This window comes from Narcine bancroftii, unplaced genomic scaffold (assembly GCF_036971445.1).
Source record: "Narcine bancroftii isolate sNarBan1 unplaced genomic scaffold, sNarBan1.hap1 Scaffold_168, whole genome shotgun sequence".
NCBI classification, from domain to species: Eukaryota; Metazoa; Chordata; class Chondrichthyes; order Torpediniformes; family Narcinidae; genus Narcine; species Narcine bancroftii.
Window position 1 is genome coordinate 268,787 of NW_027211903.1, and position 25,562 is coordinate 294,348.

General features: G+C 45.3%; 1 long non-coding RNA gene across 1 annotated transcript; it reads right to left on the reverse strand.

The window, feature by feature from the left end:
• Window positions 1–8,752: 8,752 nt before the first annotated feature.
• On the reverse strand, window positions 8,753–17,018 carry LOC138750572 (uncharacterized). The gene is made up of 2 exons (XR_011349389.1): window positions 16,353–17,018; window positions 8,753–11,295 (listed from the first exon to the last, which is right to left on the reverse strand). It is a non-coding gene; the product is annotated as an uncharacterized lncRNA (long non-coding RNA).
• Window positions 17,019–25,562: the final 8,544 nt, after the last annotated feature.

Sequence of the window (25,562 nt, forward strand, 5' to 3'; positions counted from 1 at the left end):
CTGCAACTGACAAACATACCATTTCACATCTGGCATCTGGCACGAATTCCATTCCACATTCGGCATCTGTCCAGAAGATCATTCTACATCCTGCATCTCATCGGTGTACCATTACACATCTGGCACGAAGTCCATTCCACATCCGGATTCTCACAGAAGGACCATTCCACCTCCGGCATCTGGCAGGTGGACCATTCCACGTCTGGCATCTCGCAGGGGGACGATTCCACATCCAGCATTTTGCAGGTGGACAATTACACCTCCGCAATTCCGCGCCACATTGGCCCTTCCCCTATATGGTTACATGCCCTGGTGGCTGCCACTGACGAGTGTATCCTATGTTGGCCGGTACAGCCCTTAATATTAGCCAATGGGTATTTGCATTTGGAATTCGGACTATTACTTAAAGACTAGTGGTGGGTCGGGCTAAGTGGGATCCTGTGATGGTGCCTCCCCCCCCCCTAAAACCAGTATGCATTCCACAATATCGTATCGCTGGAGGGCAGGAAGAGATTACTGCCACCATCAATGCTTTACAAGAAGAAGGAGTAGTGAGGCCCTCAACATTGCCCTTTAATAGCCCTGTTTGGCCAGTGCAGAAGTCAGATGGCTCCTGGAGGATGACAGTTGATTATTGTTTCTTGAACAAACATGCCCCACCACTTGCTTCGGCAGTTCCGGACATTGTCACCCTTATTGAAAACATTGCTACTAGGAACTCAGGAATATGTTATGCTGTCATTGATCTCGCTAACGTCTTCTTCAGTATTCTTATAGACGAGGTCTCACAGGATCAGTTCACCTTTACCTGGAGAGGACGTCAGTATACCTTCACCCACCTCCCTCAGGGCTATGTACACTCTCCCACTACTTGCCACAGCCTAATTGTCCGTGATTTGGAGACGGTGCCAGTATCGCCTTCCCTCTCAATTCACCATTATATTAATGATGTGATGATCCAAGGGGCCACGGAAGAAATGGTACAGAAAGCATTACAAGAGGACGCCTGGTTTACTGATGGTAGCAGCCGCTGGGTGAAAGGAAAGCAGAAGTGGAAGGCGGTGGCTTACCATCCCTGGTCAGGAACTCACTTATTGGAGGAGGGGGATGGTGGCTCCAGTCAATATGCTGAGTTGAAGGCGGTCACTTTACCACTAGACCCCCATGATCACCCTCTTCACTTGTTCACTGATTCCTGGGCTATGGCTAATGGACTAGTGGTATGGATGTCTGATTGGCAAAAGAATGACTGGCTGGTACATGACCGCTCAGTATGGGGAAAACAGTTGTGGCAGCTGTTGTGGGATGCTTCCCATCATCGTGAAATAACCGTATATCACGTTGACGCCCATACCAATGCGACGACGAACATGGCACAACATAATGCAGTATCAGATCAGCTTGCCACTATCAGCCACGCCGATACAGTCCCCCTGGCTCGATGGGCACATGAACAGAGTAGCTATTTGGGGGAGAAGGGATCAGCTATGTGGCCTGTACACATGCCTTACCCATCCATCAGAACAATGTCCGCATGGTCGAGCGGACATGCCCAGCATGCCAGCTTTTGAAGTCCCGCACTGTTCCTCCTCGTCTGCATGGTCGAATAAGACAGGGAGCTCACTCACCTGCAGTCTGGCAAATTGATTACATAGGCCCAATGCCAGATTGTATGGGTAAACGTTACGTCCTAGTAATGATTGACACCTTTTTGCTTTTCCCACCAAGACGGCTGACCAAGCTAGCACTATCCAAGGACTAAACCATTAAATTTCTTGTTATGATGTACTAGAAGTAATTCAGTCTGATAATGGCTCGCACTTCTCCGGGAAGGCAATCTGTGATTGGGCAGCTGACAACAGTATCTTATGGGTCCTTCTTTCTTTGGCTTGGCTTCGCGGATGAAGATTTATGGAAGGGTAGTGTCCACGTCAGCTGCAGGCTCATTTGTGGCTGACAAGTCTGATGCGGGACAGGCAGACACGGTTGCAGCGGTTGCAAGGGAAAATTGGTTGGTTGGGGTTGGGTGTTGGGTTTTTCCTCCTTTGTCTTTTGTCAGTGAGGTGGACTCTGCGGTCTTCTTCACAGGAGGTTGCTGTCCGCCGAACTGTGAGGCGCCAAGATGCAGGGTTTGAGGCAATATTATCCCACTGGTGGTGGTCATGTGGCAGGCACTAAGAGATTTCTTTAGGCAGTCCTTGTACCTCTTCTTTGCTGCACCTCTGTCACAGTGGCCAGTGGAGAGATTGCCATATAACACGATCTTGGGAAGGCGATGGTCCTCCATTCTGGAGACGTGACCTACCCAGTGCAGTTGGATCTTCAGCAGCGTGGATTTGATGCTGTTGGCCTCTGCCATCTCGAGTACTTTGATGTTGGAGATGAAGTCGCTCCAATGAATGTTGAGGATGGAGCGGAGACAACGCTGGTGGAAGCATTCTAGGAGCCGTAGGTTATGCCGGTAGAGGACCCATTATTAGGAGCCGAACAGGAGTGTGGGTATGACAACGGCTCTGTATACACTAATCTTTGTGAGGTTTTTCAGTTGGTTGTTTTTCCAGACTCTTTTGTGTAGTCTTCCAAAGGCGCTATTTGCCTTGGCGAGTCTGTTGTCTATCTCGTTGTCGATCCTTGCATCCGATGAAATGGTGCAGCTGAGATAGGTAAACTGGTTGACCGTTTTGAGTTTTGTGTGCCCGATGGAGATATGGGGGGGCTGGTAGTCATGGTGGGGAGCTGGCTGATGGAGGACCTCAGTTTTCTTCAGGCTGACTTCCAGGCCAAACATTTTGGCAGTTTCCGCAAAACAGGACATCAAGCGCTGAAGAGCTGGCTCTGAATGGGCAACTAAATTGGCATCGTCTGCGAAGAGTAGTTCACGGACAAGTTGCTCTTGTGTCTTGGTGTGAGCTTGCAGGCGCCTCAGATTGAAGAGACTGCTATCCGTGCGGTACCAAATGTAAACAGCGTCTTCATTGTTGAGGTCTTTCATGGCTTGTTTCAGCATCATGCTGAAGAAGATTGAAAAGAGGGTTGGTGCCAGAACGCAGCCTTGTTAATGGAGAAGGGTTCAGAGAGCTCTTTGCTCTATCTGACCCGACCTTGTTGGTTTTCGTGTAGTTGGATAACTTATGGGTCCACCATATTCCTTATTACTCACAGGATGCCGGGTTAGTTGAATGAATGAATGGCTTACTGAAGGAACAAATTCGTTTGTTAACACCACTGGGGACCCTGAAGGGGTGGTGCCATGTGCTGCAGCAGGCCATCGATAATTTGAATCGTCGCCTTTCCACCGACTTCTTCACGCTTCTGAACTACAGCCTATTCCAGAGGAAAAACAGTCATTGCCCCCCATTCCCGAGCTAGAGAATGTCGGACAAAAGGTATGGGTGACACCATCAGGTATTGGCCCTCCTGTAAAAGGAGAAATAGTGACACCTGCCCAGGGTAACACTCAGTGGATAGCTATTGAGGGACAGGATGGTTTAGTTTGTTTAAATACCGAACGCTTATGGCACTGTGAGTGACATATGTCAGGCTTCTTTGTTCCAGGTCCTCCATCTTGTGCTCCTGCTGATCTGGCTTAACCGGTGCTTTGATGCCAGCAATTGGATTTGTAATGTCGAGGACGTTCTGAGGGAGTTTCCCGTGGGGGACACGGCCCGATGTATCCACTAATATATCGGATATTGTTAAGCATGTTTCAAAATCTGTTGGTGAGCTTCAGCGTCTGGGTCTTGTGGCCCACAAGGATAGTTTGAGCTTGATTGGAACCCTTTTCCATGGTGAGCTGGTCCATTTGGTGGATTGGGCCACATTATTCTCCGTTGGTTGTCGCATTTTTGCTTGTTTTTGTGATTATCATAGTTTTAGTTTCTCTTTTTCACTCCTTCTGTACTCAAATGCTTGTAAGGTCCCGTAAGTGACAGGCTGCGACCAAGGGGTGGAATGTAATGGAAGATTTAAACCGTGTTTTTTATTTTTGCAGCCTTTGCTCCTGCAAGGCAGAGAACCAGCTTGTTGCATATGAATTAGTAGACATTATCTAAATTTACACTATGGGGCCCAGGGATGCATATGAATCAGTAGACATTATCCAACTTCCACCATGAGGCCCAGAGATGCAGTTGTCTTTTGTTGGTCGCAGACTGTCAGGAGACCTTGAAGATCATTAAATCATTTGTTCAAAGAGATAAGATCTGAAGTAAACAACTTTTGGGTAATATAAGCCATGGTCCCACTGCTTAAAGAGTCCCTCTTTGAGACTCTCCAAGAGGTGGCAACATCTCTCAGCAAGAAGAAGAACTTCAAGATTCCAACCAACGTTCCGGTCCGGGGAGGTGGAGAAGATGCTACCGGCGCCCAGACAACCTACTACAAGTGTGCAGTCGTCGCCTCGCTTTGGCAGTTGGGACCAGTCCAGGCATTGATAAGTATAATTGGGAAGGGCTTGCATTTTGTAGTGTGAATTCAGCTAGCTATTTAATAATAAAGACTTGTATAAACTGAACTGTTCTCGGTGTGTATGTGTGTGTGTGTGTGTATGTGTCTATTTTCTTTCGGTAGCTCAAACACTGTGACCAATCTAAAAAGAACAAAATGAGAGGAATAAGTTTACCCAAGACAACGGGCATGTGGATGTAAGGGAACAGAAGGTAAGGGGTGTGGTACAGGTAAGGGTTAGTTTGTTGTGGAGAACATTTACAAAGGTCAGTACAGCCTTTATGGGATAAAGGGCCTGTACTGGGCAACAATGGTTGATGTTATAATGGATGCGGAAGCTCTGGGAAGGGGTAAGGGAGGGACTGGCCAGGAAGTCTGCAGATTCTGGGGCCGAGGGCAATGCACAAACATGCTGTGGAAACTCATGGATAGTTTTGTGAGGAGCAGGTCTTGCTTCATGAGTCAAATTGAGTTTTTCGAGGAGGTGTCAAAGGAAATATATGAAGGTAAAGGTGTATATGGGCTGCACGTGGATTTTAGTAAGGTGCTTGACAAGGACCCCACGGTGGCCTCATTCAGAATGTCAGGAGGCATGGGAGGCATGGGATCCATGGAGCCTTGGCTGTGTGGATTCAGAATTGGCTTGTCTGCAGAAAACAGAGGGTAGTAGTAGATGGAACAATGACTAGCGGCGCTCCAAGGTGATCTACTCTGGGACCCCAGCTCTTTGTGATTTTTATGAATGATGATGAGTGGAAGGGTGGGTACGTCAGCAGATGACACAGACCTGCACACTGCCAGATGACCAAAATGCAGACATGCGTGAAGACATTACCTTGGACAATGAGGATTTGGAGGTGTTCCAAAAGGCCAAGAACGCACTGGCCAACATCACTCTTCCATTAGATGCCAGGCCAAAGACACCCACCACTCTCACAGTAGACGCTTCCAGCACAGCAGTAGGGGGTGCACTGGAGCAATTCATCGAAGGGCAATGGCAGCCCCTTTCCTTCTTTAGCAGACACCTCTGGCCACCCGAACTCAACTACAGCATCTTTGACTGAGAGCAATTGGTACTGTACCTGGCAGTCAGGCACTTCAGGTATTTTTGGAAGGTAGACAATTCAGGATGTTCATGGACCAGAAGTCATTAACTTTTGCCTTCCATAAGGTGTTGGACCCGTGATCGGCCAGGCAGCAGCAGCTCCTCTCATGAATCTGAGTTCACTACAGACATTCAACACATTTTGTGTGATGCACTGCCCCACCCCACAACCAAGTCTGTCCAGGCCCTGTCCCAGGGAATCGACTATTTAGCCCAAGGCAGGGGACAGCAGTAAGACCCTGAGATACTTGCATGCAGGACAGCGGTTTCCAGGCTCAGGCTGGAGGATGTTGACCTCGACCCTGGTAAGTAGATGCTCCTCTGTGACATTCCAATGGAAACGCCGCCTCATCGTGCTGACCACATGGAGATGGCAGGTTTTCGATGAGTTGCACAACCTGACGCACCCAGCCATCAGAACTTTCAAAATGGTGGTCAGTAGGATTGTCTTGCTGAGCCTCCGGAAACAGGTTGTCACGGGGCCAAGATCTGCACACTCTGCCAGATGACCAAAATGCAGAATACGTGAAGGCACCATCCCCAGACATTCAAGTCAGCACCACGTAGGTTCAGCCATGTCTACATTAACATTGTAGGGTCACTACTAGCCTCCCGCGGGGCAAGTTATCTTCTCACCATGATTGCCAGCTCCATGAGGTTCCCCGAGGAGGTCCAGCTAACTGACACAACCACTTGTGTCCTCCATTAAATTGGAAGCAGTAATAAATATGAAGGAGCGATTGATAATATATAGTCTCCCTTGTAGTTTGGGTGCAATGTATTTCTTGAGATCAGAGGAATCCAGGAGCCAGGACAAAGTGATCCTGTGTTTCCCAAGGATTTGATAGAGTTGGGGTAGTAGGAGGTGGAAGGGCCGAAGGGTTTACTGCTCCTTCGACTGCCTCTCTTTTCTGTCTTGCGATGCTGATTGGGTGCGACTGTGTGTTCCATCGCTCGCTGATTAGTTGCTTCAATTGCACGAGCCAATGGACTGATTCGGTGAGGCCGCTTTTGGATTGGACGCTGAAGTAGGGTTAGATTGATGGGCGGATTCGCGGGCTGATTGGCTCTTGATGTGAGGAGGCGGGACGTTGGCGGTGGCGTCGTCAGCTCGGGGTCGGTCGCGTCGCCGAGGGCGCTAACGGGAAGAAGTTGGCGGCGGCGCCGGTACCTTCCTCAGCCGCGCGGTCCAGAGAAAGCGGGCGACCCGCAGCCCGATGGGCCCGACCGTTGAGCGGCCGGTATCTACGGGTTGTTTGGGTGGAGCCGGCGCGTCGGTGCGAGGCCTGATGGCGCCAACAGGGCGAGGCCGGAGGCCGCGGGGTAACTGGCAGCGGGTGGGGGGGGTGGCGGGGGGGGGAAAAGGGGAGGGGCAAGAAGGAGATTTGCACGTCTTTAGTTGGCGCATGCGCGATGGGTTCGCCACTTGGCGTTCGGTTCGCGCATGTGCGATTGATACGCATGTGCCAAATGACGGCCCTAAGCGAACCCTTTGGGCAAGCGCCAACTGATGACTCGCGCATGCGCACAGAAATTAAGATGGCTGCCCCCAGCCGATGGACCCCGAGACACTGAGTCACAAATTCAATCCGCACATTTTGGGTCTTTCGTTCCCTGTGTCTCTGTTCTCGTTTGTCAAACCATTTGATTTTAAAAATAGGCTCTAAGACTTCAGGCACCGCACACGGGGAAAACTCCGACTTGCGACCATTGTGAGATCTGACTGATCCTTCAGTCTCCATGACGGTCGCAGGTCGGGGAGGGCTGTCTTGGACTGTCCGAGTGTTGCTCCGATTTCACTTTTTTTTTGCTCGCCCGGTCGCTTGGCGTGCTACAATCTCAGTGTTTATAAGGGGGAAATTCTTTTAATGTTTCATTTACTTTTGTTACATAATTCTTCCTAGATTATCTGTGTAACATTGAAGGTTATGGGTTTTCATGAACAGCAATCATGATTTTACTCATAATTTGATGACGAAATGGATGGGAAACTTTTTTGCTAATACTCCATGTGAATTGAAAGAAAAATGAAGTGACAAACTTAGGAAGGTTTGTTTACCCTTCTTTTAAAGCAGGATGTCCAGATGATGTTCATGTTGCTTGCTGAATTAAAATGTGATTTGTCTGTTCTTAATGGCAGCTGCCATATTGGCATTGCAAGGAAAGATGGGAAATGGGTCAGGTCCTTGGTGGTCCCAGTAATGCAATGGAGAAAGATGTCACAGGGCTGAATGTGGTTTAGGGAGGGAGAGGGTATTAATTTTTAGGAAACATATGTGGCCAGCCACCTATCAATATTTTTTCTCAAATAGAAACTCCTGCTGGTAGAAGCCATTTCCTGCTTTGAACAGGCCCAATGTCATTATCTAAGCAGATATTGTTACGAGCCCAAAGGACCCCAAAACTCAGCAGCAATAGACATTCACCAAGACAGGTGGTTTTTAAAACAGAAGTTATTTTTAATCAACTTTAAACATTAAAATAGAATGAAACTTTAACTTAACTCTATACTTAACTAACCCAAATTAACCCCCTTCTAATTCTAAGCACACATGTTTGTAATGTGTTTAAATTTTATGAAAAGTTCTTTGGTTCACAGTTCAATCTCACTTCTCCTTCTTCCAAGTTCTCTGGATGCAGGCAATTCTTCTGCTGTGCACATAATTGATCATGTATAAATTTCACCAGGTTTTGGTGCTCGAAAGGTAAATATTTACCGCTCAGGAAGGTTCTTGTAGGGTTTGCAGAGAGTGATTTGTTGTTCCAGGATTTCCATAACTGAGGTACCACCATTAGTCACGTCAATGTCTCGCTGATGAAACTTGCCCCGTCAGGGTTTTCCAGATGGTAACTTCTTTCTTTAAGTGACCACAGAGTTCCATTTCTCTTATTCCAAACAACAGGAGTTCTTTCTTCTGCTCAAGCTGTGGTTAGATAAACAAAACCGGTGAGTGACTTTCCTGTAAGCGCCCTGCAGAAAGGTACTTGTAGTCATCCTGGCTCCATTTCCAAACAATGGTCATTCATTTTATTACATCAGTTCAGTTAACACCTACTTGTGTATGTACATCAATATTTCTTCAGTCTTTCAAATAAAATCTGTTTTAAAAGGTATGTATGTATGTTTGTAACCTACACTAAATCTTACCAAAATCGCAAATATTACCAAATGTCAGAGATAAAACTTCACACACATGAGTCTCTTTAAAACTGATGACACGACAAGCTTTATTTACAAGTCTGCAGAGTTGGACTCAACTGGCTTCTCACCAGTTAAGCCCCGATACACACAGTGCATTGATTTTTATACCCTTATTGTTTGCCCTTCCCCTTCTTATTAATACTGTTTTAATTGGTTAGTATTGCAAAAGCATTCTAAGTATAACTGCATTTTTAATTATCATGTTCGTTACGTACGCTGCGAACTCTACATACACTAAATTCTGTTTCTCACCCTTCTTATCAATCTTTTGTCTCCTGCATGTCTCTCACTATGACCATGAAAAGATAGGTTTAAAAAAAAAACATATCCAGCTGAACCTTTTGTCCTTGGCTGCTAGTAAGCTCCCTGTCCGTTCTGGCTTCCCTTTTTATGATTAATCATCACATTTTAACTTAAGTCATTTTAACCTAAATTCTGTATATAACAATCCACCCCTTTCTCTCTTTAAAATGTGTGTATTATATATAGATATGAATGGCGATTTTAACCTGGGGAAGAGAAACGTTTCATGATACATTAATCTCGTGCTGAAGTAAAATTCTAACGGGGTCTCCCAGTCCCCCTGGTTGCATAGCTTGTTGGACCATGGAAATCACCAGGCTGCGTAGACAGGGAATAATACAGGGCAAAATAAATAGGAGGAATAAAATACCTCCGATGACCCACAATAAGGTACGCCACCAGGTTCCTCTAAACCATTTGTCCATCCAATTTAATTTTGCAAAAGGATGCCAGGTTTGAACCGGTACATGGGACAAAGTACGAATATTATCAGCGATTTTTCGAATGGCTTGGCCATTATCATCAATCTGTAAGCAGCAGTTAGTCAAATTAAGCTTGCCACATACACCTCCTTCCGTGGCTAGGAGATAGTCTAGGGCCAGACGGTTCTGATATATAGCAGAGCGCATTTGACCTTGCTGGGATGCAAGTAATTGCAGGGCTAGAGCTGTTTGATTTGTAACAATTTCAAGGACTGCTTGTAAGCGAATAATGCGATTTAACATATAAATAGGAGTACGATAACCCCAGGATCCATCTTGAGCCCATGTAGCGGGACCATAATATTGAATTATGTGTTCTGGAGGCCAATCATCTCCCCATTGTCCCAAATGTACCGTGCTAGAGTGGGGCTGACGGTGTAATGTATCAAAAACCTTTACTCCTAATTTATGACCGTGATCGTGGGGTAGGAGGAAAAATTCTGGGCGGATTATTCCTAGGAAACAAGTTCCACTCCACTGTGAGGGAAGACGAGTATAAGCTTTATTACCACTTACCCAGAATAATCCATTTGGGGATACTCCATACCCCCTTTCCCAAACTCTTTTAAGAACGGGGTTTGATTGGTATGGTCCTGTGATGGTGGAACTGGTACAATTCCAAAACTGAATACTGCTATTAGACAGGGGTAGGCAATTAGTTTTAAAAACAGTGGATAAGAACCAAGTCAGGGGTTTAGGAAACCAAGTGAAAATACCAGGCGAAATGCGAATCCATACAGCCTTGCAGGGACTTTTTCCTACTGGGTATTTGCCAGTTCGTGAGAGACAATAAAAACCAGAGGGGACGTTAGAGAGAGACCAAGTTTCTCTTGATCTCGTTCAGTTAGTTGTCCAAATTCGGGAAATCATGGTCAATGAATTGAGGGGCTCCCCCCACCAAGGCCATTGCTCTGACATTCATGGACCCCCGCAGACCCAACAATTGGTTACATTAAAAGTTCCTGCAATTTTAGTTGCAAGATCTACAAAAAGGTTATCTCCCCCAACTGCATTACCGAAACTTTCATGGTTATTTGGATGGACTCGAACTAAGTCCGGCTGTCTTAAAGGGGCAGGCACTTTCGAGTGTGGAGTGGAACTTTTCATTGGAACAGTACGCTGGTGTATGCAAAACCAGAGTCCATCAGGGCATGGTGGGCCTGAGTCACCCTTCCAACAATTAAGAGGGAAAGGAGTGGTATTAGGAATCTGTATATAATGACCCATATTATTTCCTTCTTTTTCCACACAAGGGGTATATGGATGTTGGGTGGTATTTTCTGCCCAGCATTTCTCAGGAACTGAGGTATGGGAAATAAAATTACCTTCCTTTCTTCCCCAAATGTGGTCCTGAAACAGGACCACTGTGTCTCTGCATTTCTTACATTTCACACCTGATAAAGACATAGGCAAACGAAGAAAAATCAAAGAACATAACAATAACATTGTGAATCAAGTCTTTCTGCGAAATCGCAACGTAAGAGGTTTTTCTCCAGGAACACAAGTCCAATCTGAGTTCGTATCAGGGTCCTGAGGCGCCTCTACAGGTCCCTTAAATCTGGATGCGTGCGTCCACCCCTTCTCTCTTGTTCGTGCTGCAGCCTCTGTAGTTAAGAGAACTTGGTATGGACCTTCCCACTGGGGCTGGAGTTTTTCAGTTTTCCAGGTCTTGATGAGAATCCAGTCTCCTGGTTCCACTTTGTGTAAAGAAAAGTCTAAAGGCGGTGTTTGTGCCAATAGTCCTCTCTTTCGCAAATCTGCAAGAGAGTGTGACAGTGCCTGTAAATAGTTCCTAACAAATATATCCCCTTCCCCCAAGGTGGGACACCCCTCAACTGTACTCCAGAAGGGAAGCCCAAACATCATTTCATAAGGGGACAACCTTACATCTTTTCGTGGGGCAGTACGAATTCTCAATAAAGCCAGGGGCAGACACTTTATCCAAGGCATTTTAGTTTCCACCATTAATTTTGTCAATTGCATTTTTAGGGTTCCATTCATACGTTCAACCCTCCCTGAGCTTTGTGGATGCCAAGGGGTATGCAATTTCCAAGAGACCTGTAATGCATTACAAATCAATTGCTGGATTTTTGAAGAAAAATGTGGACCCCTGTCTGAGTCTATAGAATCCATTATACCATATCTGGGGATTATCTGCTCTAGGAGGAGGCGAGCTACTGTAGAGGCTGTAGCATTTACTGTTGGGAAGGCTTCCACCCATCGGGTAAAGTGATCTATTATCACCAACAGATATTTCCATCTTTGAACTTGAGGTAACTCTGTGAAGTCGATCTGGATACGTTGAAAAGGGCGTATGGCTAATGGTTGACCTCCCATGGTCCCTGTCCTCATTACCTTCTTATTAATTTTTGTGTTTAGGTGACAATTCTGCACCTCCTGTTGGGCCAAGGTGTAGATTCCCTTACACACATATTCTCGAAGCACTGTGTCACATAAGGCTTGGGTGCCCCAGTGGCTCTGATGATGCAGGTGTTTTAAAATATTGCGAGTTATTTCTTTATTTAGAACCATTCTTCCATCTGGTGTCTTCCATGTTCCATCAGGCAGCTGGCTTGCGCCCAGCTGAGCCATGTCCTTTTCTTCCTTAGCAGTGAAAATGGGAGCCTTCTTTATGCCTTGCCTTATTGGGATTAAGGTCAGCAAACGGACTTCTTGTTGCATGGCTGCCCTTTTGGCTTCTTCATCAGCCAGTCTGTTTCCAATTACTGTCGGGGTATCTCCCCTCTGATGGCTTGGTATGTAGACCACTGCTATTTCCTGGGGTAATGTCAAGGCTTCTAAAGTCAGAGTAATCATCTGTTCGTGTGCCAATTCCTTTCCTCTTGATGTAATTAGACCACGCTCCTTCCAGATCTTACCAAAGGTATGCACTACCCCGTATGCGTATTTGGAATCAGTGTAAATCGTTCCAATTTTCTTTGCCAGTATTCTGAGGGCTCTCTGCAAGGCATATAGTTCACAGGATTGTGCTGACCAGCTTCCGGGTAGTCTCGTAGATTCTAATACTTTCCAAGTATTTCCTTCTATTATAGCATACCCACTTCTTCTCATTCCGTCAACACATCTGGCGGAGCCGTCAATGTAGAATTCATATCCTTCTCCCAGCGGAGTATCGCAAAGGTCTTCTCGGGTCTTGGTCTGAAGATCTGTCAACTCGACACAGTCGTGCTCCACCTCTCTCTCTGTTTCACTGCCGCATAAAAACTGAGCTGGGTTGCAGCTATTAATCTTTGCAAACTGTAGATCTTCTCCGACCATTAAAATGGTTTCATACTTTAATATGCGAGAATCAGTCAGCCATCGATGGGCAGTTTGTGTTAATAAAACACTCACAGAATGGGAGGTGTACACAGTCATCTTTCCTCCAAAAGTAAGTTTACGTGCTTCCTCTACCAACAGAGCAGCAGCCGCTACTCCCTGGATACACGTCGGCCATCCGCGAGACACTGGGTCCATCATTTTGGAAAGGAAAGCCACTGGGTGTCGCTGACCGCCTTTTTCCTGTGTTAAAACTCCCACAGCTGTTCCTTGGTTATGAGTGACAAATAGCTGGAAGGGCTGTTTTAAAGAGGGCAGAGTGAGTACTGGGGCTCGTGTCAGGCGATGCTTCAAGTCCTCAAACCATCCCTCCTCCTCCTGGGTCCATTTCAATGGATATTCATTTTCATTTGTCAGCTTTTCATACATAAACTTCACCAAAGCTGAATAGTCCTCTATCCATAACCTACAGTAACCTAAGAGTCCCAGGAATTGTCTTATTTCCTTCTTATTACGGGGTAAAGGCATTCTAGTGATTCCCGCAATCCGTTCAGGGGTAATCCGTTTCTGTCCTTTACTTATCTGGTGTCCCAGATATACCACAGTTCTCTCAACGAACTGTAACTTGTTTCTGGACACCCGTAGACCCTTTTTCCCCAGATAATTCAAGAGTCTAATTGTATCTCCCCTCATTTCTTGTTCCTTGGGTCCTGATAATAGTAAATCATCCACATACTGCATTAGTTGGGAAGCATCAGATTGTGGATAGTCCACCAGGATTTGTTCTAGCATTTGTCCAAACAGGTTCGGAGATTCAGTGAACCCTTGGGGCAATACAGTCCACCGAAGCTACCGTCTACCTGTCCATGGATTTTCCCATTCAAACGCAAACATATCTCTACTTTCCTCTTCTAATGGACACGTCCAGAAGGCATTCTTCAAGTCGATAACACTAAACCACTCATGGTCTGGGGGAATCCGACTCATAATAGTATAGGGATTAGGCACCACTGGGTGGCGGGTCTGAACAATAGCATTCAAACTTCTTAGATCCTGAACTAGGCGATAGGATCCATCTGACTTTTTCACTGGGAGTATAGGGGTGTTATAAGGTGACATACATTCTTCTAATAGTCCGTCTCGTATTAGAGTCTCAATTACCGGCTGTAGCCCTTTTCTCCCTTCCAAAGAAATAGGATACTGACGTTTCCTTACCGGCTGATGACCTGGTATTAATGTGACATGTAAAGGTGGGATGTCCAGACCTCCTCGATTTCCCTCCTTATACCAGACTCTCTCGTCAATCTGCCGTTCATCCTCTTCCTTTAAAGCACAGAGGTGGACTCGCACTTCTCCATCCACAGGGAGAGCACCCAAACCTAGGAGAGCCTGTAAGTCCCTTCCTAGGAGGTTAAATCCAGCCGACGGTAACAACAAGAGGTCTTGTACCCCTTCTCTTTCTTCCAGTTTCACTGTTACTTGGGGAATTATTGATACCACTCTGGGAGCCCCTTCTATCCCAGAAATTGTCAAATTACTTTTTACAGGTTCAGTTCCGATTGGCACAGTTATTACACTACTTCGTTCCACTCCTGTGTCCACCATAAACACCACCTCTTCTCCCTTGGGACCAATTTTTAGTTTTACCAGGGGTTCCCTCTTATACTTGGTCCCTAACATTTGGAACCCCTGACCCCCCTAATCTTCTTCCATAAGTTCGAGGGCATGCAATTCCCTCTTGTATCGGGGGAATTCCCTCTTAAAGTGTCCTTCCTCAATGCAGTAATAGCACTTAACGAACCTCCGGGGTCTTCCCTCTCTTGGATATCTTGGATTGTTTAGAGGAAGGTTTTGTTTTCTTTCCCCTCTGGATTCGGCATTCATCTGTCGGATAGTCTGTACCATAACCTTTGTCGCCCTCTTTTGATCTTCTTCTTCTCTCTGCACATATACTTTTTGCGCCTTTTTTAACAGGTCACTTAGGGGTTTTTCGCTCCAGTCCTCCTCCTTTTCTAGTTTCTTTCTAATGTCCTGCCATGATTTGGAAACAAATTCAATTCGAATAAGCTGTTCACCCATTGGGGTACTAGGGTCCACGCCCATATACTTTTGGACATTCTTTCTCACCCTCTCCAAAAAATCAGTAGGGGACTCGTCTTTCCCCTGGTGGTTCCCAAATGCCTTGGTGAAATTGTGACCCTTTGGCACAGCCTCCCGTATCCCTTTAATTGTCCACTCTCTATATTGTCTCATACTTGCCAATCCCTCGGGTGTTCGTTTGTCCCACCTGGGTTCATTTAAGGGATCTTTTTGTTCATGGGGTCTGGGGTCCCCAGGTTGTTCATATTCCCACATGAGGAGGGCAGCCCGTCGAATCATCTGCCTCTCCTGGGGTGAGAATAATGTTCCCATTATTGCCTGCATCTCTTCCCACGTATATGTGTTTGGTCCCAGGAATTGGTCGAGCTGTTCAGCCAGTCCTATAGGATCTTCCAATAACTTTTTCATTTCTTTCTTAAATCCCCGCACCTCTGTACTAGTTAGGGGAACATTCACATATCCTGTTCCCCCTCCCGGTCCTCCCATAGGAACTTCCCTCAGGGGATTTAGGCTTATTGAAAACTTTGATGGTCCTGGACCAGTCTGGGATCTTGTCCAGGGTCGGTTTACCGGTGGAAGTTTAGGGTCCGACTCCCTTAATTCATTCTTTTTTTCCCGGCCCCTTTCGGGGCAATCAGATTCATCACCTTTCCCCTCCAGCAGCGAGCTTCCCTCAGGCGCTGTGGGCACCGGGGGAACATAAGGAGGGGGGAGGTTGTCCAAAGGTTCCCACTTCTTTTCTCCCGCTACCCTCAATTTAAAACATTTTGTTAAGGATCCTGGCCAGGGAACCCAACAAAATGCATATGCTGACTCTTCTTGATTCACCTTTGGTCTCGAATTTACATATATGTTTAATGCTTGTCTAACCCAATCCTCATCAGATCCAAATTTCAGCCACCAGACCGAGGAACCTTTAATAGGTTGTTTCGACCAAAGGAGACAATATTGGACCATCTTTTTCTTGTTTTTGTCTCGATATCTTTTACTATCCCAATTTTCAAACATTCTCCCCAAAGGGCTGTCAAGGGGAACTCCCAGGAATTGTCCTGAATTTTCAGACGAGCCCTTAGATTTTGATCCTCCCATTTTCACACCTAGATCTGTTTATCGTTGCTGAGGACCCTCTCGTTCTGGACCCTACTCCCTTCTTCTCAGACGCCTCGTCGGAGGTACTGTCCCTCCTTCGGTTACCGCTGAGGTTTCCCTGGGGTTGACCCCTCTCTTCTCGGCACTTCGTCGGAGGTGCTGTCCCTCCTTCGGTTACCGCCGAGGTTTCCCTGGGGTCTATCCTAGAGTCCCACGACAGGGTCCTCACGCCACGACAAAAGCTCTATACCTGATCTATTACGTTAGGTTTTTTTTTATCCAAACAGGTGTATCCCGTTACACCTGTTACCCAATCCCCACACCACAATCATAAGTCGTCACTTACCGGTGTCTTCCCGGGGATTGAACCGTCACCCTTCTCCTCTCCGTCTTGTCGTGTCACCTTGTCCGGATACCACTTGCTCAAGCCGCCCGAAGCGACGAGCAAGGGACTAGGAGCCGCTGAACTCAGCGGGGTGCACCGCCTCCGATGTCCCTCTTCTCTCCTCCCCTCATGGCCGGAGTGTAGATCCCGGACGAGTCCCCATTTGTCAGAGATAAAACTTCTCACACATGAGTCTCTTTAAAACTGATGACACGACAAGCTTTATTTACAAGTCTGCAGAGTTGGACTCAACTGGCTTCTCACCAGTTAAGCCCCGATACATACAGTGCATTGATTTTTATACCCTTATTGTTTGCCCTTCCCCTTCTTATTAATACTGTTTTAATTGGTTAGTATTGCAAAAGCATTCTAAGTATAACTGCATTTTTAATTATCATGTTCGTTACGTACGCTGCGAACTCTACATACACTAAATTCTGTTTCTCACCCTTCTTATCAATCTTTTGTCTCCTGCATGTCTCTCACTATGACCATGAAAAGATAGGTTTAAAAAAAAACATATCCAGCTGAACCTTTTGTCCTTGGCTGCTAGTAAGCTCCCTGTCCGTTCTGGCTTCCCTTTTTATGATTAATCATCACATTTTAACTTAAGTCATTTTAACCTAAATTCTGTATATAACACCAAATTCTCCAAATATATTTATTCATTACAATATCACGTAAGGAGCAACTGGGTCGATGAACTACCTTGGGTTCTATTAGGAGTATGAACAGCTCCAAAAGAAAATCTGTCTGCATCATCTGTAGAATTGATGTTTCGTCCGGCCCTTATGGTTCCAGAAGATATTCAGTTCAGAAACAATTCAGTCATGGACGTCCTTCAACAACTCCGCAAGGGTACTGCTAACAGCAAACCATCCTCTACCAACTGGCATGGCAAAACTAGGCAACAAGTCCCCCAATCACTATTAAACACTGAATTTGTATTTGTACGAAGACAGATTCCAGGGGCACCGTTACTAAAACCACATGAAGGACCATTTTGTTTGATTAAGAGATATGGAGTGGTATATACATTGGACATCGGAGGGCATCCACAGCTATTCAGCGTGGAGAGACTTAAACCTGCCATATGGACCCTACTTCACCAGTTCAGTACTATCAACCCAGGCGACATGAACGTCTGCCTAACTCAAGCATATCTGGTATCTTAAGTTACAGTGACGATTTTGGGGGGGCATGATATAGCGAGTGCACAGCGCGGTATTACGAATTGCCACCGTCAGTTCCTAGACTTAACTGACACATCACGGGCTAACTGTGTAAACATTTTTCATCACCCTATAAACTTTTTCCCATTGTAAACCCGGTGTCACGGTATCTGTCTCAGACTCTTGCAAATCACCGTTGAACCTCCTACCCACTGTGTACCCGGAGTCAGAGTATATGCCTCAGTCTACCGAACATCACCATTAAAATGTCTCCCCACTGTTAACTCTGTGTCACGGTATCTGCAACAATGTATTGCGTTTCACGTTTAAACCTCTTCCACACTGTGAACCTGGTGTCACAGTACCTGTCACAGTTCATTGAACCTCAACGTTAAACCATCTCACTAATGTGAACCCAGTTTCACGGTATCCGCCTCAGTCTACCATACATCACTGTTAAACCTTCTACCCACTGTGAATCCGGTATAACAGTATATGCCAGAGTTTATTTTGTATCACCGATAAACTTTCTCCCCACTGTGAACCTGGTTTTCACAGTATCTGACACAGTTTATCCTTCATCACTGATAAACCTTCTCATTGATCTGAATCCGGTGTCACAGTTTCTGTCTCAGTGCGCCATACATCATTGTTAAAGCTGTCTCCCACGGATCCCCACTGTTTCCCATCAGTTTCCCACTGTTCCTCAGCTATTTCCCACCATTCCCCACTTCTCCCCATGGTTCCCCACTCTTCCACTCATTTCCCAATCTGTTCCCCCATTCTCCACAGTTCGCTATCTGTTCTCCACTACTCCCCACTATTCACCCCTGTTCTCCACTGTTTCTTAGTGATCCCCACTTTTCCCCACTGTTCCTTAGTGATCCCCACTTTTTCCCATCTCTTCCATCCATTCATCAATTTTTCCCACTGTTGCCCTCAATACACCATTGTTCCCCAACTGTTCCCCACTGTTCCTCACTGTTCCCCACCTGTCACATACTTTTGACCAATGTTCCACACGTTCTCCAATGTTCACCTTTTGTTCCCCATTGCTCGCCCCTGTTACCCTGTGTTCCCCACAGTTCTTCACTGTTCCCCACTTTTCTCCAGCTGTTCCCAATCTATTCCCCACTGTTGCCCTCTGTTCCCTACTGTTCTCCATTTCTCCCACTTTTCCCTACTGTTCCACATTTCTTCCCCACTGTTCCCCACAGGTCCCAACTGTTACCAACTGTACCCCATGGTTCCCCATTGTTGCCCATCGGATGCTCCTCTGTTTCCAATCTGTGCCCCATTTTTCCACACTGTTTCTCACAGTTCTTCACTGTTCACCATCTGTTCCCCACTGCTCCCCAGAATTACCCACTGTTCCCCATGGGTCCACTCTGTTCCCCATCTGTCCCCACAGTTCTCCAGCTGTCCCCCCTGTTCCACACTGTTCCGTACTTTTCTCCACTGTTCTGCATCTGTTCTGCCAAGTGCAAGTGAGGACAAAAATGCAAGGTGAAGACAAATGAATGTGTGGCTGAGGGGCTGGTGTAAAAGACAGGGTTTTGGCTTCTTGGACCATTGGGCTATCTTTTGGGGAAGGCATGACCTTTACAAAAAGAATGGGTTACACCTAAACCCAAAAGGGATCAATGTATTGACAGCTAGGTTTGGTGCAGCCGTTGGATGCGGTTTAAACTAATTTGGCACTGGGATGGGAACCTGTATGATAAGCAAAGGACAGGAAAGATAAAATAGGAAAAGCTGGGTTAGGCAGCGAAAGTAAAAATCAGAAAGAGCAAGGAGGGTGAAAAAAGCAAATCTGAAGGCTTTATATCTTAATGCAAGAAGCATTCGGAACAAGGTAGATGAATTGGCTGTGGAAATTGAGACAAACAAATACGATTTGATTGGGATTACAAAACATGGCTGCAAGGTGGGCAAGCCTGGGAACTTAACATCCCGGGGTATACAATATTTAGGAGGGGTAGACAAGAAAGAAAAGGGGGTGGGGTAGCTTTGATGGTGAGAGAAGGAACGGACACAATTGACAGGAAGGATATTAACTCGGAAGATACGGAATCTATATGGGTAGAACTGAGGAATAGCAAGGGGTGGAAAACGTTAGTGGGTGTGGTATATAAGCCTCCAAATAGTAATGTAGAGGTGAGGGAAGGAATAATAAGGGAAATTAGAGAAACGTGCAATAAGGGAACAGCTGTCATCATGGGAGACTTTAATTTACATATCGATTGGACTAGCCAAATGAGTAAAAATACTGAGGAGGTGGAATTCCTTGAATGTTTACGGGATGGTTATCTAGACCAATATGTCGAGGAACCAACTCGGGAGCAGGCCATTTTAGACTGGGTATTGTTCAATGAAAAGGGGCTAATCAGCAATCTTGTTGTACGAGGCCCTTTGGGAAGGAGCGATCACACTATGATCGAATTCTCACTCGACATGGAGAGTGAAGAAATTATCACCGAGACTAAGGTCCTGAATTAAATAAAGAGAATTATGATGGTATGAGACGGGAGTTAAGTAAGATTGATTGGGTGGTTTATGGTGGGGGGGGGGGTGACGGTGGATAGACAATGGAAAGCATTCAAAGATCTAATGGAAGAATTGCAGAAATCGTTTATACCGGTTTGGCATAAAAATAAACCAAGAAAAGTGACTCAACTGGGGATAACAAGGGAAATTAGAGACAGCATTAGGACCAAAGGGAGAACATATCAATTGGGCAAAAAAAGTACCAAATCCGAAGATTGGGAACAGTTCAAGATGCAGCAAAGGAGGAGAAAGGGATTAATCAAGAGGGCAAAAATAAATTATGAAAGTAAGCTTGCGGCAAACATAAAAACCAACTGCAAAAGCTTTTATAGATATGTCAAGAGGAAAAGATTGGTGAAATCCAGAGTAGGTCCCTTGCAGTCAGAGTCAGGGGAATATATAATGGGGAATAAGGAAATGGCAGACCAATTAAATTGTTACTTTAGATCTGTTTTACAAGAGAGGATACAATAACCTCCCAAGGATGTTGGGAAACATAGACACTAATGCAAGGGAGGAGCTGAAATAAATCAGTATCTCTAAGGACATGGTCTTGGGGAAATTGAAGGGATTGAAGGCCGATAAATCCCAAGGGCCTGATAATCTACATCCTAGGGTACTTAAAGAAGTGGACATTCAGATAGCAGATGCTTTAAAAATTATTTTCCAGAACTCAATAGACTCAGGATCAGTACCCATGGATTGGAGGGTAGCTAATATTACCCCACTATTTAAAGAAGGGGTAGAGAAAAAGTGGGGAATTATAGGCCGGTGAGCCTTACATCAGTAAGGGGCAAAATGATGAAATCCATTATTAAGGATGTAATAGCGGAGCATATGACTAGCAGAGAAGGGATCGGAGAGAATCAACATGGATTTACAAAAGGTAAATTGTGCTTGACAAATCTATTGAAATTCTTTGAGATGGTGACAGGTAAAATAGATGAGGGAGAGCCAGTGGATGTGGTGTACCTGGATTTCCAAAAGGCCTTCGATAAGGTTCCACATAAATGACTGGCATGCAAAATCAAGGCTCATGGGATTGTGGGGGGAAGGTATTTATGTGGATTGATAACTGGCTGGCAGATAGAAGACAGAGAGTTGGGATAAACGGCTAATTTTCTGAGTGGCAGGCGGTGACCAGTGGGGTGCCACAGCGATCTGTACTGGGAACCCAGCTGTTCACAATTTACATTAATGATCTGGATGAGAGGATTGGATGTAATACCTCCAAATTTGCAGACGACACTAAGCTAGGAGAGGTTGTGTGCACTGAAGAGGGGGTCAGGAAGCTCCAGTGTGATTTGGATAAATTGGGGGACTGGGTAGATACATGTCAAATGCACTACAATGTGGATAAATGTGAGGTTATCCACCTTGGTAACACAAACCAGAGGGCAGATTACAATTTGAATGGCAATAGATTGGGAGATGGGGAAGTGCAGAGAGACCTAGGGGTTCTTGTGCACCAGTCACTGAAGGCGAGCATGCAGGTACAGCAGGTGGTTAAAAAGGCAAGTGGTATGTTGGCCTTCACATCAAGAGGATTTGAGTATAGGAATAAGGATACCTTACTGCAATTGTACAGAGCCCTGGTGAGACCACACCTGGAGTATTGTGTGCACGTTTGGTCGCCTTATCTGTTCTTGCAATGGAGTGCAAAGGTGATTCACCAGGCTTTATACCTGGAATGACAGGAATAACTTCTGAGGAAAGATTGCACAATTTGGGATTGTACTCGCTGGAGTTTAGAAGATTGAGAGGGGATCTCATAGAGACATATAAAGTTCTGGCAGGACTGGACAGAATGGATGAGGAAGGGATGTTTCCAATGGTGGGGGAGTCCAGAACCCGGGGCCATGGTTCGAGGATAATAGGCAAACCATTTTGAACCGAGATGAGGAGGAATTTCTTTACCCAGAGGCTGGTGAACCTGTGCAATTGATTGCCACACAGAGCAGTAGAGGCAGGTTCATTGAATATATTTAAGAGGGAATTAGATATATTTCTTCAGTATAAGGGAATTAGGGGTTACGGAGAGAAGGCAGGGACGGGGTACTGAAATTTAAGATCAGCCATGATCTCATTGAATGGCGGAGAAGGCTCGAAGGGCCGAATGACCTACTCCTGCTCTGATCTTCTATGTTTCTGCCCTGTTGCCCATTTTCCCCAATCTTCCCCTCTGTTTTACACTGCTCTCCACTGTGCCCCTCTGTTCCCCACTGCTCCTCTTTCTTCCCCCTGTTGGGGAACAGAGGAGCACAGTGGAGAACAGAAAGGAAAAGTGGGGAACTGTGGGGAATAGTCAGGAACAGGTGTGAACCTCTGGGGAACAGGTATATATGGGGAACAGATGGGGTACAGTGGAGAACATTGGGAAAAATGGGCAACAGTGCAGAACAGTTGATGGGGACCAGTGGGTTAAATGGGGAACAGAGGGCAAAAGTGGGGAACAGTGGGAATAATGCAGAACAGTGGGGAAAAGTAGGGAACCATGGGGAAAAGTATGGAACCGGGGGGACAGCTGGAGAAGATTGTGGAAGCGTGGGGAACACTGTAGAAAAATGGGGATCGGAGGGGAATAGTGGGGAGTGGGAGGGAACGAGGAAAGGAGAACAGTGGGGAACAATGTTCCGCACTGTTCCCCAACGTACACCCTGGTTCCCCATTGTTGACCAGCAGAAGCTCATCTGTTTTCCAACTGTACCCCACTTTTCCACACTGTTTCTCACACTACGCCACTGTTCACCATCCATTCCCCACCGTGAAATATAAAGTGTTCACAATCCTTACTCTGGAGATAAAAGTTTTGAAGAACAGGTTCATCTTTATTTCGAGTCTGCAGAGTCGGGTGTCCCTGGTCTGGAGACACACTGGAAGTTCAGAATCATCACTCTTTTGTACAGTCCCATGCTCAACATCACCCCACCTTCATTTACCTTCTTCCAATCAGAATCCCAATACATTATAACATTCTCCTTCTCCCTTCCATCAATCCAGGTATCGCTCAGTTCTTCCCTCTTCATACATTGCCTGTTCATGTCCCTATTAGGCAATCGCAGTACGAGCTATAGACTACCTTAGGTCACTGTACCAACCTGAACCAGTTCCTTGCATCCTTGGGGCTTGAGATAAGAAGGGGCCCACTGGCTAGTACTGTCTACTCTCAAGCTCTTATCTACATACTTTGCATTCCATCATTTTTCACAGAATGGTGCGAGTTTAATCATATTCAACTGTTTTTCACAATTCCTCCTTTTTTCTCGTTATCATGTATTTCTGATTAAACTGCATTATTGTTCACCTTTTGTTTCCTCAAATTGTAACATGAGTTGAATTTGTCGTTGTTCATCTGCCATGGGATTTTTTAATACCACCTGCTTCGCTCCAGTAGCTGAGCAAATGGATCTTGTGATAAAACATCGTAGGATGGCTGATCCAATCAATAAGCCCACTAGAATCATTCAGCCAGATATAGCAAAGTGCATTAACCATGGCACCCAACCTCCGAAATTCCAATCTCCCCATGTCCAATCACCTCCTTTTTTATATTTATCTCTAGTCTCCTGGATCTTCTCTCTACACTTTTTAATATGGACCACCAAATCCGAGATATTAGCTGATTCATCCAGGATGTATGTGTAACATTCAGAACCAATTAAAGCCCTTTCTCTGTCAAAATAAAATCAAGGGCCATGCATTTTTGGAGGACTGTAAGTTGCATGGTGGCCATTTCTGTATTTATTGCCCAGACTTGGGATTGGACTTCCCCAAGTACCAGGTTCGTATTATTTACTAGTTCATCTAGGGTGGCTGCTATTTTTGAATCTCAACCGCACTTTGTGCAGCTCCATATGTTGGGAAAAACCTCCACATGAGACGATCTCCTTCAGTCACCCTTTTGCTTTTCCCATGGGACAAGCCTAGTACAGGTAGCTGGTTAAGTTCACGGACATTGGGAATTAAGTATGCCAGGTAATAAAATCCACTCCAACCTTTAGGTGTACAGGTCAATATAAATCCTTTTGTCCGATTCCAACATTCCTTTTCTCCGGGTAACCATGAATAAATTTTACGTCCACACACCCAATATGTGCCATTTACCGGGTGTGGGATTCACAGTCGTGTGACGGTCTAATTCTTCATGAAATTGGAAACTCCTAGTTGGTTTCTCAAAAGGAAGCATCTCTCCAGACTGAGGAGTTGGTGACTTTGTTGGTTTTGGTCGTATCGACCACCCTTTGTATTTATCTTCAATGGTTGGATCACTGTTGCTCGGCAAGATCTATATATCAAATAATTTGTGTAGGGAGAGAGGGATTGCTACTAAGGGGACTCCTGACTTGCCATGGTGTGGTATTTTCGCACAAACCCAACAATCTGTTTGATTTTGGTTCTTAGCATAATTAGTACATAGAGAGATAAAATAATTTTTAGGTTTAACACGCAAAGTTATGATATGTATAAGTCAAATTGAAATAGTAAGCGCAAAAGTTTCATTATTGTAGTTTTCTTTTCTGTTCCTTTTTACTCCTCTTTCCTTCTTTCTGTGGCTGGTGGTGGGACCACAGGTCCCTTTATTCTTTTTTTAAAGTTTTTTTTCTTCACACTATGAGCCATATTCACCAAAATACCCACAAACGTTTCCCTCTTGAATATATAGTGTCCCACCCCCCTCCCCACCCACTAAACATTCAACATATACAATACAATAAACCCATTAAACAATGTTATCACACAATGAAATAGACAAGAAAATTGTGTCATCTACTTTTACACACTGGGTCAGTTCATTTCGTCTACTTCTCATTCTGTCATTTCAAGAGGTGGTGGTCTGCGGTAGGACCTCTCTTTTGTGTTCCATGTACGGTTCCCAAATTTGTTCGAATACTGTGATGTTATTTCTTAAATTATATGTTATTTTTCCAATTCAATACATTTATTCATTTCCATGTATCATTGCTGTATTCCCAGGCTATCTTCTGATTTCCAGGTTGACATTGTACATTTTTTTGCTACAGCTAAGGCTATCGTAATAAATCTTTTTTGCGCTTCATACAAATCGAGGCCACGTTCTTTACTTCTTATATTATTTAGAAGAAAAATCTCTGGATTTTTTGATATGTTATTTTTTGTGATTTTATTTAATACCTGATTTAGATCTTCCCAAAACTTTTCCACTTTCTCACATGCCCAAATTGAAATATACTGTTGTTCCCGTTTCCTTCTTACAGCGAAAACATCTATCTGATACTGTTGGGGCCCATTTATTTAACTTTTAGCATGTGTCCACCCCTTTTCCTTTGTTCAGTCTGATTTTTCTGTGGTCAATAGTACTAGATATGGTCTGTTCCACCAGGGCTGAAGCTTTTCTTCTTTCCACGAATTGATCAGGACCCAGTCACCAGCATTCACAGAGTGGATAGGGAAATGCAGAGGAGGGCTCTGCACC